The following is a 21,324-nucleotide window of genomic DNA, read 5'->3' on the forward strand; positions in this document are numbered from 1 at the left end:
AACGAGTATGTAGGTGCAGACTTAAGCTAAAACGATTTTCCTAAGTTTTGTGGTAGGTGCTGGAACCAGGACAGCTACGGGTTTGTCACAATCGATTTGGCAAGGAAGCCCAATAGCGGTAAATATAGGAGTAAAATCAATGATTTTCTAGACGTAGAGACGTATATAAACAACCATAAAACGACCAATCGTTGACGATCTTAAATTAAGAGACTCTTTTGAAAGGAAGGGAAGGAAATCAGAGAACCGAGGTTTTTATGAACAACACAAGCGCACAGAACAGCCTATTATTGATGCCATTAGTGATCTGGTTAAAAATATCAAAACTGTTACAGAACAGAACCAAAATTTGATCACAGAGCTTGTGCCGGTAGCTGCTCGGAACATATTAGATTATCCAATCACCCCACTTTCTAGTATTCATACACCTAGTCCTGTTTCTTCTCAAAGAATCGAAGCTAGTCAGGATCCAACTGAATTGGGCCTTCTTGCTCAAAAATATTTAAGCACACGTAAAGACAACGAAGACGAGGCATTTGGTTTATACGCTGATACAGAGCTTGACGGTAGCATCATGCATAAAATTGGCAATTTTAAGGTAACGTTTATGGGCGATGATCTGATTGTATATTCAGAATCTCATCTTGGAGAAAGAGGTGGTTTTGTTAAGTATAATGGAACACCTGGATTTTGGGAACTGATGATTCGTAAACGGTCTGACAACTATACAGATCACGACTATGAGTACTACAAAGAAATACTAATACAATCGGAAGACCTGTACCTAAACAACGACCCTACACAAAAAAGAATCAAGTCTAGCAGTGGAGCCAAATACAACAACTTAATCAAGACCATGTGGACACAAATTATGACAGGTAGCGGGATCAAACAGTACAACACCCTGCCTAAAGAATTTGTCCGGATTGACGATGTAAGAAAACTATTAGATAGGCTGCTCGTCATTGCTGGCGATGAAAATGCAGGTAACCATAATTTTTACAACGAGAAAGACGGAATTATGGATATGATAGCCACCAAATTGTCTAATTTTATAGTCAACGACACTAAGGGCATTGGATATCTTATAAAAATTTTTAATACTCTAGCGCCTAAATTTTGGAATATCTCTGAAGGTCCTGGGCTGGTTAATGACATCATAAACAAGCTGCCATTTGAGATACACATACCAGGATATCAGTATTGTGGTCCTGGTACCAAACTAGACCATAGACTAAACAGAGGGGACTCTGGTGTTAATCCCCTAGACGCTGCTTGTAGAGACCATGACATAGCATACAACACACATACCAATATTGACAAGCGACATGTGGCAGTCAAAAAAATAGAATAGGCTGCATTTGGTAGATTAGTAAGTAGAGATGCTTCTTTGGGTGACAAAAAGCAGCATCAGGGACCACCATAGCTATGAACACCAAACAAAAACTAGGGTAGGGGTTGTAACAGACTAAATAAACTGGCCCAGCAATAAGTGTTACGACTTAAATTTAAACCACTTAATTAAGCAATGTAATCCCAGAATATGTATATAATAAACTAACGATGAATGCCAAGGGTGTTATGTATCAGATACCTTATGCAGGTCTTAAATCTCTTGGTACTATCGATAGCTTTTTAACCAAAAAACAGCGCAAAAAGAAAAGCTCTTGTCTTGCCAAAGGCCATAGTATGAAGTTGTTACTTAGTACCCCCAATTAAAAGAATACAGCAATCCAGCCATGGAGCTCTTCCTCCATGCCGAATCGTGTCCATTGTTCTTCCTCTATTGCCACTATGCAAACCGCTGACTCCATAGGCAGAATAAACTGTCTATTTCCTGAATACCTCAGGAGGTTTGCATAACACAACACTGTGCATTGTTTTCATGCCTCAGAAGTTGAAACAACAGAGATAAACAAGTGAATGCCCTGGTCAACATGAAGCATCCAGAGAGGCTTTTAAAATAAAATACAATCTTATGGATTGATACGTTCTATCGCCGCGGAAAAAAATTTCCATATTGAAAATTTAAAAGTCAAATCACAAAGCTTGACATGACCCAGGTTCGCCAATTCGATATATTTTCTTAAAAAAATATAAAAACAGCAAAAATAAAATTAATTGAATAACATCATACAGCTTTCTCTTTTTTCCAAACCCAAAAAAATATTGTATTACCTAAAACCTTACAATCCATAATAATAAGTACACATGTCAAAAAAGTATTATGAATCATTACATGACTGGTATTTACAAAATTTTTATGTCATTATATGATATAACTTTCGACGTAACAAAATCTTGCGTAAGTAAGACTTTCATGTAGAATTGCTCATTCCTACTAAGTCGTGAGCAATCATCCTTTATCTTTTGTCCATCGCCAGCGCGATGCGATACCTTGGCTCCAGCGGAAGTAAACAAAAATACTTCACCCAAATGGTCGACGTGTATTCGAGGAAATCCATAGTTCACAATGTTTCTATAGGATTGAGCCCGAATTGGACCCTTAAAATAAATATCGTGAAAAAAAGTTTATATGTAAGTTAACGATAGCGTGGATTCTCAAACGTGTAAGTACTATCGTAAATAAGCGTATATATCGTGTATGAAAAATAGACGTAATATGTTGCATTGAATCTTAATATAAAACAATTGTTCGCTGCAAAATTATCACAAGTACACATATCATTGTTTATGCATGTAAAAAAAGCCTTGTTACACCGACGTATAGAATATTGTGCTTATGTTATAGCCACTTCACGGATTACCACACGAGAGGAAAATGTTGTTATGCACTGTTTGTATAAAATCTTCCCTTCGTTGAAAGCCAAAAACACTTACATGAACTCAAATAAACTGTCACTGGAAGGTATATATGCATACAAAATTTTAAATTAATGATTATTTCGCTATTCACGTGTATGAATAGGGAGTATTCGATGCGCCATATTATTTGCACTGAATAATAAAACTGATACAGGCATAAAAACCCAGAAAATCAAAATAACATTCAATTTCCCCTACTGCGTTGTTATATACACATTAGTATAGCCTTGTAAACACTGTTCATATATAACTGCACATTTAAAAGATCTTGCAAGTGTCCAAAAAACTGTCTGTTCTGATTGTAAACATCAGAAATGAAATTTCACACATAAAAGAATCATGTGTAAAAATGTGTCACTATGTTTCATCTTGATGAAGAAAGAAAATAACTGCTTGGAATGAACATATGCATAAAACATTGGCATAATAAAGCATACTTCCTGGAATGTTCGAAAGTGCTGTAGGAATGCTTTGCTGATATTTGCATGTTCATTTGGCTATCCGTTATGAAAATTTCTTCTTTAAAAAAAATATAAACACAATTTGTTACTAGCACTGGATAATTGGCACAACTGCTGCTTGTTGATTCCTTGTATTATGGTGCATGTTATAATGAATGTTAAAACTGGCTTGCGTACATTCATTTCTTGCTGCTTCTTTGTATGATGGTGCATGTTAAAAAACTGACTAGCATGCATGGTACGGAACTGAACACATGAAGAAGGGTTATGGAAAATGTTCTTTTCCATGATGCATGGGACACATCCACATAAATATAAATGGAATAAGCTTGCATGTGCATGTGTGGGGAAACACTGAAGCACAATTGAACAATAACTCCTGTAATTATTGTTTTGACCAAATCTGCTGCTGTGAAATATCTGGTCTCTCTGCTTCTCTTCTTCATTTGTGTTACTTGTCTTCTTAATTTTGTTTGGGGCAATGTAAAATTTGTAATAAATACCCGTTGAACTTTGGGGAGATGGGAAAAATATTGTCTCAATTGCAAACAATGTGGAGGAAAATTCTATCTGGTTCCTTCACAAAATGTGGTGGATAAATGTATAATCTGTAGTCCACTGAACTGGGGAATTCAAGTCGAATTCTGCCTTACTGGGAAAGGTGTAGTCCTCTTGCAGTGTTACAAATAAGCATGTCTTCAAGTTGTTGGTGACGAGTCTTTCCGCACGGTAGTGGACTGCTGCTGCGGAAGTCCTTCATAAGAATGCCCATGATTGGTGTAGGCACTGATCGTCCACGTCGTTTCCTATAGACAGGTTAAGTTAATTAAGAGGAAAATTATAATAATGAAAGGAAACTATTGCGAATATGTGGAATTGATTCACATTATGCACACAAAACCAAACTCATTCCATTGCCTTTTCTTAAAATTAAATTAAATTAAATTGCCTCATCAAAATTAAAATATGAGTAAAATAAATTGATTAAATATCTGCCATAATTTTTTGAAAATAAATAAAGAAATTTGAATAAAATACACAACCTTAATTAAATAAAAATATTAATGTCCATGATTGACGTGTTGCCTTGAATAAAATTATAAATTATTGCTGCGTAGCTCTGAATCTAACTGTTTAGCACATGAAGGTGCTTATAAAAATAATAAACAAGTGCTGCAGTTAGCAATAAATTCCAAATAATGAAAAGTAATATAGACATGGGCAAAGGGTTTAAAACTAATTCATGAAATGAAATGCCCTTACTAATGGAATAATTATGTTGCTTTAAGGCAAGTTCAAGCGAAGTCCACTGGTGAATAGTGAAATCAGATAAATTCTTGGGAATATCACGTGAAAATTCAACTTCCTTCATCTTTACTTGTTCAAAAGATAAAATTCTGGTATGTAAAATTTGTTGATCCACAATTATCTGAGAAAAATCCTGATAATTAAGAAATATAGATTGCCCCTCGTGAATCTTATTTGATCTGTGGGTGGTCAAATTATTATTAAAATTCTGGATGACCATATATTGACCTGTACCTGATATTAAAATAACATTACGTGTTGTAATAAACAAAAAAATGTATATTGTCAGTAATAGTCTTCACTTCAAAATTACAAGATGTAAAGTTATTAAACAAAAATATGCAAGCATATTCTTAATTCTGTTTAGCTTTAAAATATATTATGTTATGAACCCTAAAAAAATAATAAAATTCGATTTGCGCAAAGCAAGCTATTTGTGTCCTAAGAGGTTGATTTGGCAAGCCTGTAATGGCTTTCTAATAAATGATAGGCAGGTGCAATTTAGCGGTGGTTCATTATTACAATGAAAACAAATCAGTAAATGATACTTCGGACTTTCGTTGAGACTCCAGGTGGTAACAAATATAGCATCAGGGAATTAAAGGAGTTCAAATTTTTAAACCCAATATTATTATTAATAATAATAATAATAATAATAATAATAATAACATTTTCTCAATTTCCGCGTTTCTTTCAAGTCACTTGGTCTTATATACCCGCTGCTGAAAAAATATATACATGACTCATATAAGAATGGTGTGTTCATCCCTTAGGTTTGTCCAAACAAAATAGGTCGAGAAAAGTTATGCAATATGTTAGAATATAAATAGAAATAACTAGTTATTACCTACTGTATTAAAATTAACACGAAGTTATTCAGTAAAAAGTAATGAATTTCATTGCTGCATCGTCGAATAAGATGCAAATTGGTAAAGTGAACTAAATTTCTGATAACAATAATAATAATAATAAATTCTCTAATTATGACATTTGTGGTAGTCCACACTGTTAAAATTTGGACAGGCTAACGGTGCCGTGGCGAATTTTGCCGCACATGCCTGTGCTAATCGCCGAGGCTAGCCCGGGGCATGTTGCTGGAAATTTTGATTAATCTATGTGCATAAACTGCTAAAATTGCCCTTTTTATAAATATTTCCCTGATTTTTATCTAAATTTCGTTTGGCTTTATCCTGATTCTAATCAAAAGCGAGTCGGTTTCCCAAAATAGATTACTTAAAATAAATATATTTATTTTAAACGGGAAACTTTCCAAGAACAACTGGAAGAAAATCTCGTCTTGTTGTTCCTTTGTTATAATGATTGGCCGTGATTAATCTTAAGTGCATAAATGCGACGTATACGCTAAATTTGATGTATGTAACACGGAAATATCCCTAACATTGTTGATATGAAATTCTATAGTGAAAAACAAATTCTGATTGCTACATCCTTAAGTAAACTGGCCCCTTGAAAATTCTATGAGCGAACGCCACTGAATCGGAAAATATGCAGGGTCTAAAGTTTTCGTTGTCTTCTCCATGTCAATTCTTTACTGTGCTAGAAGTACTCTGGAAGGCTTCAGCGCGGAGAAAGGAAGGCGTTGACACCAGATATTCAAAGTTCTTGCAGAGTTGCATTTTTGTGGTCGCTGGAATCAACTGAGCTGAGTTCTCTACAGCGACAGCGAGGAAGTCTTGCCGACTGGCGGCCAGGTTCGTGTTCCGTCGGAATAGCGGCGAGAGAATCGTCGCATCGAGCAACGAGAAAAAAAAATCTTCCGCTTGGACGCTAAATATACGACAGGAGGAGTGAAGGAAATGGAGCGCTAGGATTCGCTGAGTCGCTGCGTGACGCGATAATATTGACAAGACTTTAAATTACTACGGACAGAGTTTAGTAAGAGCTGCGAGAGTCGAAAGAATGTCCAGGACTCTGAAATGAGGTCGTAGGTTGGGCGGGGAAAATGAAAATTGTCGCTCTGTCAGCGCGTGGCCGCAAAACTCGAACACTTGCGTGATCGCATAATAACGACGACTTGGGAAGGTGCAAGCATAATAACAAACTAATAAACCATACATAAAATACGACCTCACTAATGGATCCTAAATTGCAAAGAAAAATAATACGTAATAAATATAGTAGAATTTTTAGGCAAACGTGTAGTCATAAAAAATATAATCAGTAAAAGACACAACGTATTCGGGAACCTGAAAATTTGGCTTACTTTCTGCTTTTTGAATAAAACTTGGAACTTTTTCGACTTTTGCTGTTGGCTGGCTTACAAATAAATCTTTAAATTTTGTAATTGGCTGGACACAGTGCAAACTAATCAATTCACTTTCAACTATGCGGTTGTTTTGAACAAAACTTGGACCATTGCTTATGGCAAACTTCTGAACTCTATATTTGACAGACACAATAGGTTTAGGTAAATCTAAAGCGTCGTCTTTGGGAAATAATATATTTCAGGACGGATCTTTAACTTCTTCTTTTACACTTTGCTGAGTAATAACGGAGTGAGGATGGGGTGGAGGTATAGGCGGGTGAATTACTTTTAACGGCACCACTTCAACAAGTGATGTAACTTCATCATAAAACTGTTCCGCAGGAGGCTGGTCATTTTTAAATTCACTTAAAGCTAATTCGTTGGTACACTCATGGTCATAAGCAATAGATTTCTTTCGTTGACATTTACTGTAAAAAAATACAAAAATTGTAAAAATACTAATAATAAAAGTTGCTAATAATAAACTTGTAATATAAATATGAGGATAAACAAAGGATTTTTTCAGCAGATGAATAAAATTTGAAGCTTTTACGTATGAAAGAAATACGTTTAACATTACTAAAATCGCAATGATTTTCATGTTGCTTAGGCAACAAAACAAATAGTTCTTCACAACTAAAACGTACTTTAAGCCTGCCTAGTTTAAATTATTAGGTCATTTAACTCAACTTATTTATTTCTGAATCTAGGCTCAATTTATCTGCTAAATTTATTTACCTGATATAATTTATTTATTCTCTAAATTTTTAGACACTGTTTATAAAATTATCTTAGTTTAAAATGTACTGGAAACGTATCTTATTTAATTTCAGGTGTTATCTAACTAAATAACTAACTAACTCTGTAGCCTTCTTACACCAGAAGGTTCATGGCTGCAGCAACAAGGGCCTTCCATCTGTCCCTATCTTGAGCAAGTTCTATATAGTCTTTTGCATCCCTACCGATTTCCCTTAGGTCCATCTCAACGTTGTCCCACCATCTTCGTCTTGGCCTTCCTACAGGTCTCTTACCATCAGGTTTCCCAACAAGAATCCTGTAAACTCCTCTTTCCTCTCCCATTCGTGCCACATGCCCTGCCCATCTAAGTCTTCTTGATTTAATTATTCTAATAATATCTGAACATGATTACAAATTATGTAGTTCTAAATTATGTAACCTTCTCCACTCACCTGTCTCCTCATCCCTTTTAGGTCCAAAGATTTTCCTAAGGATCTTATTTTCAAATACTCTCAATTTATGTTCCTCTTTCAATGTAAAGGAAAAAGTTTCACATCCATATAATACTACAGGCAAAATTACTGTTTTGTATATTTTAACTTTTAGTTACTTAGATATTAAACGAGAGGACAAAAGTTTATGAAGAGAGAAGTAACATGCATTTCCTGAATTAAGCCTACTTTTTTTCCTCTTTATTAAAATTTGTATTTGTTAGTATTACTCCTAAGTATTTGAATTTGGAAACTGGTTCAAACCAGTTGTTATCAATAATTAGATTTTGATTGTTACCTAACACTTGGTTTCGGCCTGTAAGCATATATTTAATTTTTCTCTTTGTTAACTTCCAAACCTATCTCTTTAGCAGTTTTGAAAAATATTTTAGCATTATTCTTAATTGTATTTACATCATCACCCAGTAAGTCTACGTCATCTGCATATGCTAACAACTGAGTCACACCATTTAATTTTAGTCCTGCTTTAGTTTCTTTTACCTTCCAAACAGCATGTTCTAAGGCAAAATTAAAGAGCAATGGAGATAATGCATCTCCTTGTTTTAGCCAATCATGAATTGTAAATTTGTCAGACATATTAATACCTACACTAATTTTATTTTCTGTTTCACTGGTGTATATTTTTATCATGCTAACAAGCTTCTTAGGTATTCCAAACTCTATTAATATATTATATAATTTATCTCTTTTAACCGAATCATATGCTTTTTTGAAATCAATGAATAGCTGATGGACATTTTGATTATATTCCCACTTTTATTCAAGTGTCTGTCTGATGTGAAAAATTTGATCTGTAGTTGATCTGTTACGTTTAAATCCACATTGATAATCACCTATAATTTCATTAGCATATGGGGTTAGTCTTGTTAAAATAATGTTAGATAATATTTTATATATTGTTGAGAGTAGAGAAATTCCACGGTAATTATTGCAGTTCATTTTATCACCTTTTTTAAACACAGGAACAATTATGGATTTTTTTCTACTGTTGAGGGATTTCTTCTTTATTCCATATTAAACAAATTAATTTATGAATTTGACATATTAATGAATTTCGACCATATTTAATTTACTCAGCTGGTATTAAATCAATGCCAGGTGCTTTGTTATTCTTTAGCCTTTTAATAGCATATTTAACTTCAGTGTTATCTTTTTTTTTAAATACTTAAAATTAATCAAACCGTACTGAGGTAAAAGGTAATGGGAAAATTGAGACTGATTTACTCCTGACTATCTGAAATAAAATAATTATTATTATTTTTGCGATATTTAAATGCATTAAAATACGAACATCACTAAAACTTGAAGAATCTATAATTCTTTCAACTCAATCTAAAATATGCTTAACATATTATTGTGGCAAAGTTTGAAACTAAAGCCCTTGTGGTTTATCCATAATCATTCTGCGATGGCAGAATGGATTTCCAGGATTTTTGTCATGATCCAATATCCGAAGTAAAATACTTGTTATTGGGGCCCAAAAGAAAAATCTTGAAGTCGATTTCTTTCGATACTTTCTTCTGAAGTGTAACTATAAATTTTTAGTGATGTACTTGGTGAGCTAGTCTTTTTAATACTGCAAAAAAATGTTTGTGCCTAAAGCACATTTTTAAATGATAAGTCTGCTTTTATTTTACCTTTAATATTATTAGTGCAATTTTTATTATGAATGAATATTATGTTACGCAAGTGGATTTAAAATATTATACCTGTTTCACTTTAATAATAGTTGTAACTTGAAGCAAAAATTGCAAAATTTATATTTTCAAATTTAAAACAATCTACTATTTAAAGTTTTTAAAATTCGAAGCTATAACTTGCCAAGGATAAAAATTCAACTGTCAAACAAAACAATGTTTCGGACAGGGGAAAAGAATGTAAATATATAATAGCACAAAAAAAATCTCGTTAATATGTGAGAAACGTAAACGCCGTGTAAAGTGCTCTCCTAATTATCTTTCTGTTATTCAAATTAATTTGGCTAAGCCTAACTGTGCTTAAAGCATAAGTATATGTATATATGTGCAAGGACTCTTTCACGTCATTACTGATTACTTGTGTACGGACATCTCACGTCACTGCAGCCTATTTATACATCCATTACTTCACAACTAGAACTTTTAATTAATCGGGCGGTTTATATCTAAAATCACGGTACGCCACTCAAACTATATACGCTTGGCGTAAAAGCGGATATTAATTGTACAGCGTGCTCAGGAATATAATTAATTTTTCGTCTCTTTACATATTAACATGAATTTAAAATGAGGCAATGTATTCGTAAGTTAAGGTAACATAAGGCAAGTGACTATCTCGTATAAACTTGACTATCTCCTTAATCTAAGCTCCCTTCAAGAAGTGCTAGGAGACTTCAGTCATTAAGAATACAAATGAGTGGTCCTCGGGGCCTTATTCTTTCCCAAAACTATATATGTATTAAAATGTAATATCCTCGTTGCAATAATCTTAGCAGTTATAGTTCAAGCATTCTAAATCATTTACAAGTTAAGGTCAGTTTGAAATCAAATTTAAATTAAACTTTTAAGGAATGTCAATTAATAATAATAACAAAAGCAAATTATTGACTCAGAAAAGCATACTCTCTGCTATGACTCGTTAAAATGCACATAGTGCCACCTAGTCATAGTCAATAAACTCTAATTTATTTTCCTCATTCATGAATAACTTTAAAATCCACATTTAATCCACGTTTTTAATTATTTAATATGTTATGGGTAAGCCTTATCACAATCTGAGCAAAATGCACAGGAACGTTAAATATATTAAAAAATCGTTTACTGTAGCTTACGGCATTATTTTAATACTCTTTACCAACGTTGTAATAATTTTCGTATCCAAAATAATGCAAAAAAATTGCCTACCTCTTATGTTCTAAAATTACTGTAAATGGAAGAAACTATTAGATCTAAATGCCTTTGCTCAAAATTAAATTAAATTCTTGAAATGGTGAAAAAATCCAGATTGTAGATCTGCCATACACAGGGTACCGAATTCGCGAGCGAACCACAGAGCTACCAGGAGCGGAATGAAAGGGAATCGTCCACGGACGTCCCTGGGCCGGCCACATTTTTGATGAATTGGGCCTCCCTAAATTCCAACATCGAACCTTCCGCCATGCGGAAAGAAGGACGCTCCTGATACCAAATTGCCAACGCGACGCGAATAACCGCGACGGAGCTAGGGCGCAGGTTCCTCCGCATTTTTGCATTTTGCGGTTGACCGACCTTGATTTGAGGTCGATAAGTTCCATCGGTTTCATCCTCATGTTAGGCTAAACATCTATCATGGCATATATCAATTCTTCTCGCATTAATGTTAAAAAAACTTTAATCCCTATGTCTTTTCAAAATCAATTGTGTTAAGGACATACTAAAAAAATAAAAAGTTAGCAAAAATTTTGGAGTGGGGTTTAATTTAAAACTGGTTATTGAAACTATTCTTTCAATTGTCATTTACTTCATGATGAAATAAATGAAAATCCCAGCACCTCTACCACGTATCATTCTATCCAATGATGGGATCAGAACCACTCACTTCGGAATTAAATGCTTGGTGATGTAAGCTATTCATCTTTCATCCTCTATGATGAGAGCACTCGTCATTTGCACGACGAGTTAATGCTTGGCAGTACGAAAGGTACAAGTAAGATTTAGGAACTTAACAACTAGAAGAGGCAACGGTCACACGTTGGGTTTCATGAACCTTTGAACCTACTTCATGACTGGGTTTTGGATAGTTACCTGTCCATCTGACGAATGAAGATAATTCCGATGAATAAAAATAAGCTAAATCCTCTGTTGGCTTCTCTATAGGTTGACCAGTGCGTCGTCTCACTTCTGCTCCACTGCTCTCCTAACATTTTTTCTCTCCTTAATTCCAATCCAAAGTCAGTCCCCTCTCAGCTTGTCTCACCTCTATATTCCCTAGGCCATGGAGCTCTTCCTCCATGCCGAATCGTGTTTTTTAATTGCCACTATACAAACCGCTGACTCCATAGGCAGAAGAAACTACCTATTTCCTGAATACATCAGGAGGTTTGCATACCACAATACTGTGCATTGTTTACATGCCTCAGAGGTTGAGACAACTGAGATAAACAAGTGAATGCCCTGGTCAACATGGAGCATTCATAGAGGCTTTTAAAATAAAATACAATATTATAAATTGATACGACTGTATGTACATATATCAGTATGCTTCTTCTCTTTGTTTGTTTTCCTCCTTTCTTGTAGATGTTATAAGCTCATGAACGTTTTGACCATGTACACTTCTGGCAAAAAGAAAAATAAATAAGTAGATAATTTACTATTTTTGATACACTTAGGCATAGACTTGTGTCTCAAGCAAAATCTATATATAAATACCAATACCCAAAATAATTTACTCTTAGACATACACTTGTGTCTCCAGCAAAAAATATATATATTAATTAATACCCTATTTCCGCTTTCTTTGCGTTACTCCTTTCTTGTAGATGTTATAGGCTCATGAAATTTCTGACCAAGCAAATTAGAAGAGTCCTGAGATTAATACATACAGAATAGTTGAGGCCTTATATTCAAACTAACACAAGAGACTTGCTACTTCAGATTTAGATAACGATTTCTATAAATTAATGAATAAACCTGTCTATGGTAAGACCATGAGGAATACAAAGGAAGCATGTAGATATAAAAATAGTCTCTAATTTCAAAAAAGTGTAATAAATTAGTGACAGATCCAAAATTAAAATTAAGAACAATATATCTTCAAGATTTGTCACTTTTTCAAATGGAAAAGCCATGGATCTAATTTAACAAACATATCTATGTAGGAGCTACAGTTCTGCATATGTCTAAGCTCCACATGTTCAAGCTTCACTATGATACAATAAAGCCGTTTTTTTAAAAAAGAAAGTATCTTTCTCTTCTGTATATGGACACAGACAGTTCTATATATCATATGATTTGATTTGATTTCTAAAATTTTGGGTGCGTCAGCACTTAGGCTATTTTGCACCCGTCACATTATACGGGGTCCAGCCCCTTATCTTTACAAAGAACAACTCTAACGTTGCATAAGTAAAATCTTAAAAGCTTAAAATGTTCTGACTTTGGTTAAAAGCTGAGGCTGTAAAGGGGCACTCAGCACACACAAGGACAAAAAACAGGACAACACACAAAATTATACTGGCCAGAGTGCCAGTCGCCAGAGCCTCGTTCGTCTGCAAAACGCAGTCCAGGGTGTACTAACGTGGAAGTGAGGTTGACAGTTGGGTGTACTACGTGGAAAATCACCCCTTACACCCCTATATATCATATCAAGACACTTAATATGTATGAAGATATAAGCCATCCTAAGATGTTTGATTATTTTGATTCATCTAGTTTTGATATTCCTTCCACCAATAGAAAGGTGCCTGGCATATTAATGATGAAAAAGTAATGACATTATTAAGCAATTTAAAAGGATTACCAGCAGAAGTGTATGAAATTTGATCAAAGAGTGACAATATTAGAAAAGCCAAGGAAGTAGGTAGAACCATAGTAGAGAATAAACTCATATTTCATGATTTTTATAACTGTCTCAAAGCTAAGTCTCCTTTCTTATAATAAATAATAATTACAAAAATACCTAATGATATTTTTGGTCAATATATATATATATATATATATATATATATATATATATACTATATACTATTTAAGACAACAAGAAAACTAGACAAAATTATTCATAGATCCTTGCTAGAATTTTTTCTTACTCGATTTAATGTTCTAAAAGAATATTAATATGCGTGTTTAAGAGATATGTGAAAACAAGATACATGTTCCTTGCACCATACGTATAACTGACAGCTTGTTCTTTCCTGTGCTGGAATTGCAATGTTGCATGCTGCCATAATTAGCCTTGGGAGTAGAAAGGTCATTCATTGGTCAGCTCGGGGAAACATCATTATCCCACACATTCCCCTATTTTCTTTTCCTAGAATAATTTCTACTTAACTCAACCATTGATTAAGAGAATACGTAGATTGCCTTGGTAATAAAGTACTTATTACCTTTAACACACCATGATGTCCTGTTTCCCTATTCTTATATCTTGGATGAACTATTTAGGCTACGCTATACCTTAAAAGCAGGATGAGAATACAGGATTGGTTCTAAGTAATTTATACTTTCTCAATAAAGCAGCTTTAATCTATGTATTCCAATAAGCAAGAGACTATGTTAAGTTGAAATTATTTTTACATAAAATAGAACTTGTGGAACTAGAAGATAATAGATATTAAAACACATTAACAATATCCAAGGAACTATATAGGTAAAAACTATATTTATGAATATCTATGTTTTCACATATTTCATATTAAATTAGCATGGTCTATTTTAAATTGTATATGACCTTAGAACAATATGGTAGTATATAGTCCTACCCAAAACTTTAACGTTAAATATTATAAAAATATATTTCAATTCTTTTCAATTTTTTTCATATTTTTCAATTTTTTTTTTTTTTTCAGAAACTAATTTTGTATCTAATATTACGATAAAATCAAACTTATATTATTTGGAGTTAAACATTATTTATTTTATAATAAATAAAAATTGAAAAAATGCCTAATAATATTTTTGATCATACAAAACACAATCATCGCATTGATGAAAATCTTGTACTTGGTATTAGAGTCAAAATATTACATACTGATCTACTATCTTTACAGGAAACACTCAACTCTAATCTCCAAGTTGAGATATCTAGCCTCCAGTCTTAGTGTCTGGATCCTATTTTCAAATTTGATGCTGAAGTCAAAGCTTACTGCAAAATGTACTCGTACAAAACTACAAGCAATTATCCACATTATCAAAACTAAAGAAGATTATGATTGTATAATTGCTGATTTTCGTGAGCAGTTTAAATCCTTTGAGATCCCTACATTAGAAAGTATAAAAATTGAACTACAGACAGATGCACACTGCTGTAACTGAAATCTAAGGCGAACTTCAAATATTGGAAGATTTTATAAATAATGTACCTGACCAGTAAACTTAATGACATTGTTCGTAATGTTACTGACATCAAACTCTAGCTTAAGTGTTTAGGAAAATTCGATGTAAAAAAATGATCATTGAGGATACTTTGGTAACTATGAAAAAATGAACCAATAGGTGTCAGGGATATACTGGAATCAAAATTACCTGGCATTAGTGAAACTCTGAGTATAGTTCAAAAAGAAAAAAAAATCGCTGGTAAATGTGATCACTGAATCTGAATTATCCCATTTGCATCATTTCATATAATATACCATACAAAGTAGAAAGACTTCAACAATCAACAACTAAACAAAGTGACATAATACAACTCCAAAATGCCTTAAGTACTGTAGTTGATGCTACTAACTTTGATGCTGTGAAAGAAGCTTTGACGACACTCTAGAATAGTGCAGCTAGATTACCTGCTTCTCAGGAGCTGAGAGCTGTAAAAAGAGCATTAAATAGAATACTCAAATCTGAAGATATCAAAAATATTCATGTGGGAATTGCACAAATTCAAGAACTTTTCACCACTTTGACCACCAAACAAATTGTCAGTGAACTTTACTCATTATCTAAGGAAATCAAAAGCAAAGTACATGATCTCTCAAGTCAAAACTTCGAATTGAGGCTTGTGGAGAACTTACAGCAGGTTATTTCAAATTTTAATCTTCAAAGTGGAACTGTAGAAACAAATTGAGAAACAACTTTATCAAGTTTGACCACACAGCTTCATGATTTGAAAGAAAAATTTAAACAACTTTTGTTGGATATAGGAATCAAATTTGGCAGTGATGAGGATGGTCGTACTATAGGGAACACGTCGAACAACTGCTTAGCAGATTGGATGAAGTAGAATGTAGTCAGTTATTCTCTGTTGAGAATGTCAGACTTCTCAGTATTACAAATAGTATAACTGCACATATGTTAAGGTTGGTAATTTTAAAATTATATCATTACTCACACACTCATGAATTTTTCCTGAATCGTACTATTCAATTTTTAAAAATTAAGAAAGTGAAAACAATTTCAGGTGCCACTCTTCACAATACACAGAATAGATGATATGTTTATAGCACTTCGAATACCAATAGCATCTTGGGATAATACTACCAATAAATATAAAATACATCAAAATAAACATTTGTCTGTTTATTTATATTGAAACAGTTGACCAATTATTATTTGAAGACAAACAATTGTATCCTTAGGATAATCCCTTTTATGTAACCTTCTCTGAGCAGACACAATGTCTAGACAATATATAGTTAATGAACTACACGGACCAGCTCGTCGTAACTATAAAGGACAATGTGTGGTAAAGAAAGGAATTGATGATCTATGGCAATCAGATTTGATTGAAATTAACTCAAGAAATTTGAAAAACATGAGTAGGATAAATCATGTTTTTAAGTATGTGCTTACTGTTATAGACATTTTCAGTAAATATGCTTGGGCTGTTTTTCTGAACTCAAAAACAGGAACATGTGTAACTGAGGTCTTTAAATCTATATTAATTTTAATATTCCACATTCACCAAATTAATGGTCGAGCATGATATTAGACATTATTCTGCATACAGTGATTTGAAAGCTAGCATAATTCAGAGACTCAACAGAACATTAAAAAATCATACGTGAAATCAGTTGAGTTTGTTAAGTAACTATAAGTGTGGAACAATTTTTTCTGATCTTGTTCATATTTTAAGAAAACTCTACTGAATAAATCTGACGAATTACAATTTATTCCTCTTGTATAATGTCCTAAATATCAACACACAACTAAGAAACCTAATTACAAAATACGAGATCAAGTGAGAGTTAGTAAATTCAAACACTATTTTCAAAAGGGTTTTACTAAAAATTGGAGTACAGTGTTGTTCACTGTAGTTGAAGTCTTACCAAGGAACAGGCACACACACACACGCGCGCGCGCGCACCCACACCCACACACACACACCCACACACACACACACACACACACACACACACACACACACACACACATATACCATATATTAAAAGACAAATTAGATGAAATATTGAATGGAAGACTTTATGAAGGGGAACTAAGCTTAACTGAACAACAAGATACCTATCTTTTTGAGAAAGTATTATTCAGAGAAAACAAAAACTAATTAGTGAAACGACTGGGACTTCCAGAAGATTGTTGGATTACCTCAGACCAAATAATTATATGACAACAACATGGAATGTGGTAAGATATTTGCTGATTTACTAGACACTAGAAATATAAATAATGAGTTGTTCACTGACAATCTCAGAAGACTCATTGTAGGTCCATCTGGTGGTTGAAAAACTACAGTACTTGTATATAATTTTCTGCTTGCTCCCAATTGGTTGAACTAGACAAACAGACAGCTGTATGTACTTTCAAAAAGTTTGGAGCGAAACAAATACCAGCAGCTTATGAAACTTTATGGAGTTATGGGCATAGCAACGTGTGGATCAGAATTAAAGCCACTTGACCATTGTCAAACCTCAGTTGTAGTCTTTGATGATGTAATATTAGATAATCCATATGAAGTAAGTATTATTTTTACTCAGGACCGTCAAAGGGAAATAAACTACTTTTATCTGGCTCAGACTTATTCAAAGATTCCAAAACAGTTACTTCTTGATAATACAAATTTACTTTGTATGTTTCATCAGGATCACACTAATCTTAAACATGTATATAATGACTATATAGGAGGAGATTTAAAGTACAGTCAATTTTCAAAAATCTGTTTTTCCTGCTCGAACAAAAATGATTTTGAATTTGCTACAATTTGATAATACTCAAAAAGCAAACAATAGAACACAGAAACAAATTAACAATTTTATAAATGTTTAGTCATTATATGTATTGAAGTTATAAATAACCTATACAAAAAATAACAAAGCATAAATTTTAAGAAAGTCTGAAATTTTCTGCCTATCTGGCTAAAAGATTTGAAGGCTGGAAATCTGATAATAGTAAATACTATGAACAACGCAAGCGTCAAGATCAACCAATTTTTCATGCTATTAGTGGTCTTGGTAGAGAAATCAAGGGTGTTACAGAACAATATAAGAATCTCATGAATGAGCTAGCAGTGCCTTTCGCTGATAGAAATTATGGAGATTTTCCTGCTACACCAGTATCCAGTATTAATACTCCTCTAGTACTCCAACAACAACCTACTAAAGCCATAGGAAATTCAGAAAAATATTGAATTGATTCCCTTTGGAAGAGATTACCTGAGTACTGGGAAATTTGACAAAGATGGAGTGTTTGGTTTATATAGAACAATGGAGCTTAACAAGGGAATAGTCTGAAAAATTGGAAAATCTTAATTGACATTTCAAGGAGATGATGTAAAAGTCAATTTGGTTGGAGCAAATAGCTGGTCTAGATATCAAGGCACGGTAGGACTACGGGAACTCATCATCAAGAAACATCCTAGAGATTATACCGATGAAGATTACCAGAGTAACTCAGAAATTTTAATACTTTCTGGTGCTCTATACCAAAGCAATAATGCTAGTCAGAATAGAGTTAAATCTAGCAGTGGAAACAAATACAATAATCTGATTAAACATATATGTAAACAACTCAAAACTGATAGTTGCATTAAAGACAGCAAACTCCACCCAAAGAGATTTGTGTGTGTGGATAATGTGAGAGTACGCATAGTTAGACTGTCGATCATAACAGGAGAGGAAAATGGTAGCAATAATAATATCTATAATTAAAAAATAGACAATGTTGATAAATTAGTGCTAAATTAGGCAATTTTATTGTAAATGACACTAATGGCATAGGATACTTAATAAAAAAAATTAATACTCTACGTTCCAAATTCTGGAAGGGTCAGGGTTTAGTTAATGCCATAATTAACAAACTTCCATTCGAAATGCTCTTACCTGGTTAAAGTACTATGGTCCAAAGACTAAACTAGAACAGAGACAGGAGAAAGGAGACAGATAAATTAATCCTTTAGATACAGCTTAGAAAATCCATGACATTGCCTACAATACTTAAAATGACAGTGCTCGTCATAAAGTTGATCAAAGTTGGAGCAAGTAGCATTTGGAAAATCAAATCAGCAAATATGTTTCATCAGATGAAAAATTAGCTGCATTAGTTACATTCATTGTTATGAATACAAAACTAAAATTTGGGGCACTATAATCCTATATATGTATGTAATTAACCATTATGATGAAACCTAAAGGTATTTTATACCACGTGTCTTATTTAGATCTAAAATATCTAGGATTCTTACACAGTCTCCTCACTAAAAAACAACAGCAGAAGAAAACATGCTGTTTGAGTAAGGGTCATGGAATGAAATTATCTCTTAGTACACCTCATTTGAAAAGATTGGAGAGTTTCAAGGAAGGAAACACGGTATTTTTTTATATTCAGTATTCCAGATATTTTAGCAGCTCTAGGTGTGGTGGGGAGTAAAGCAGGAAGTAGTTCAGTTATAGCAAAAACAGTAATTGAAGCAAATAAGAACAAAAGTGAAGTATTATAGCAAGAACATAATAATCTGGTAATGGAGAAGAAAGGCAAGGGTATGAATGCTTTGAGAAAATATATAAAAGAACCATTATCCAAATATGATATTCAAAATTTGATAAAGTTATAGAGTGGAATTAGTTTCTGCCACTGAAACTGTTGATCTGGATCTATTTATATTGAAAGTTATGAATTACAATATTTTCCTCCCAAACGTCGTACATTTGCTAATCTAAATTAACCCAATCGTGAAATAGAATTTGTTGTGTACGTGGGTGACAGTTTTGGACATCCTTAAAAAGGTGACATGTATATTAAATTTGAAGTAGTAAAAAATGAAAATAATGAAGCATTTGCAACATATTTCAAGGCAGGGGGATTTTAATCAGGAACCAAAATTCTGAAAACAAATAATAATAACACACAGTACTATTTCCCATGCGTCTGCTGCCAGGTTTCATCTGAGACTACAAGGACATAATATGGAAAGGTGGTTATAGAATTACTTTTCGTAAGGCGGTCTTAATCCAAGATCAAGTACATATCTTGATCTTGGATTAAATTTAATTCCATTTTAGTATTCAAAAACATTGCAAATCATGCTAGCCCTGGAGCACTATAGAAATAAATTGGATATAGCTTATAATTTTCTATTGAAGATTTTCTAAATGCCTGAAGTATATCGGCTAAAAGAGTTACATCAAGTTTTAATACTGGGTATTGAAGCTCAATATTAGGATAAGCTAACTGACATATAGCACTTTACTTTGATATTCATGTTGTTAGAAGATATCTTTAAATACTAAAAAATTGCAAAATTCGCAACTTTAGAATTAGGCTTATCTCAAAACAGCATCAGGGTAGAAAAACACTAAGTATACCACCTTGTATCTAAATTTACGTACTAACACATGGAAATGAAAAATGGTTGGGGCCTCGTCCCATTTTCGAGGGAAAAAGTTAAATGTTAATAAATGTCAATTTAAATTATCACACATCCTCCCCTATCATAAAGTGGAGCAGCCCATTCTCCTCCTTCCAAATGGAACAGTCCATGTCTTGACAAGTTGTGGGACAGTTTTCGTTTTTTTCCCTTTATTGGATAGCGTAGCGGCAACGTCGTCTCCTTGTAATCAAGGAGTCTCGGATTTGATGCAAGGTGGAGGTACAAGTGGTTCGCATCCCAATTTAAACTGCAAGTCCGCAGTTCCGATTAGCCTTCCTGCGCATAAAGTGTGCTTAAAAACAAACCTCTACCAAACTCCATATACAGTTGCGTACCAATGAGTTTTCAAAGGGGGTTACCTATTCGTCTTTTAATAGCCAGCCATCTTTTCCTGCTTTTGACATTATTTTTACAGGACCAAGGTCGGGGGGGGGGATTACGTCACCATCCCTCCCTTGTGCACGACACTGTTGCCAGTGATGTCTGAGCCGAAATGTAAACGGTGTGTGGGTGTGTGGACGGAGGCCTGTCTCAAATTGTAAATGTCTGTTTCGTTGTCGGTCTCGGGTTCGAATCCCGGCCTGGGAATGGGTGTTCATTGTGAACGTCCCTTCATCAATTTCATCGTCATATCATCGCTCATTCCCATCTTCGCGATTAGCCAAAGTTGCAGAAAAGCGAAGTAAAACAAATCAAATCAATCAATCAATTGTTCTCGGTCTCT

Source organism: Lepisma saccharinum, chromosome 27, assembly GCF_977018435.1.
Source record: "Lepisma saccharinum chromosome 27, izLepSacc3.1, whole genome shotgun sequence".
In the NCBI taxonomy this organism is placed as follows: domain Eukaryota; kingdom Metazoa; phylum Arthropoda; class Insecta; order Zygentoma; family Lepismatidae; genus Lepisma; species Lepisma saccharinum.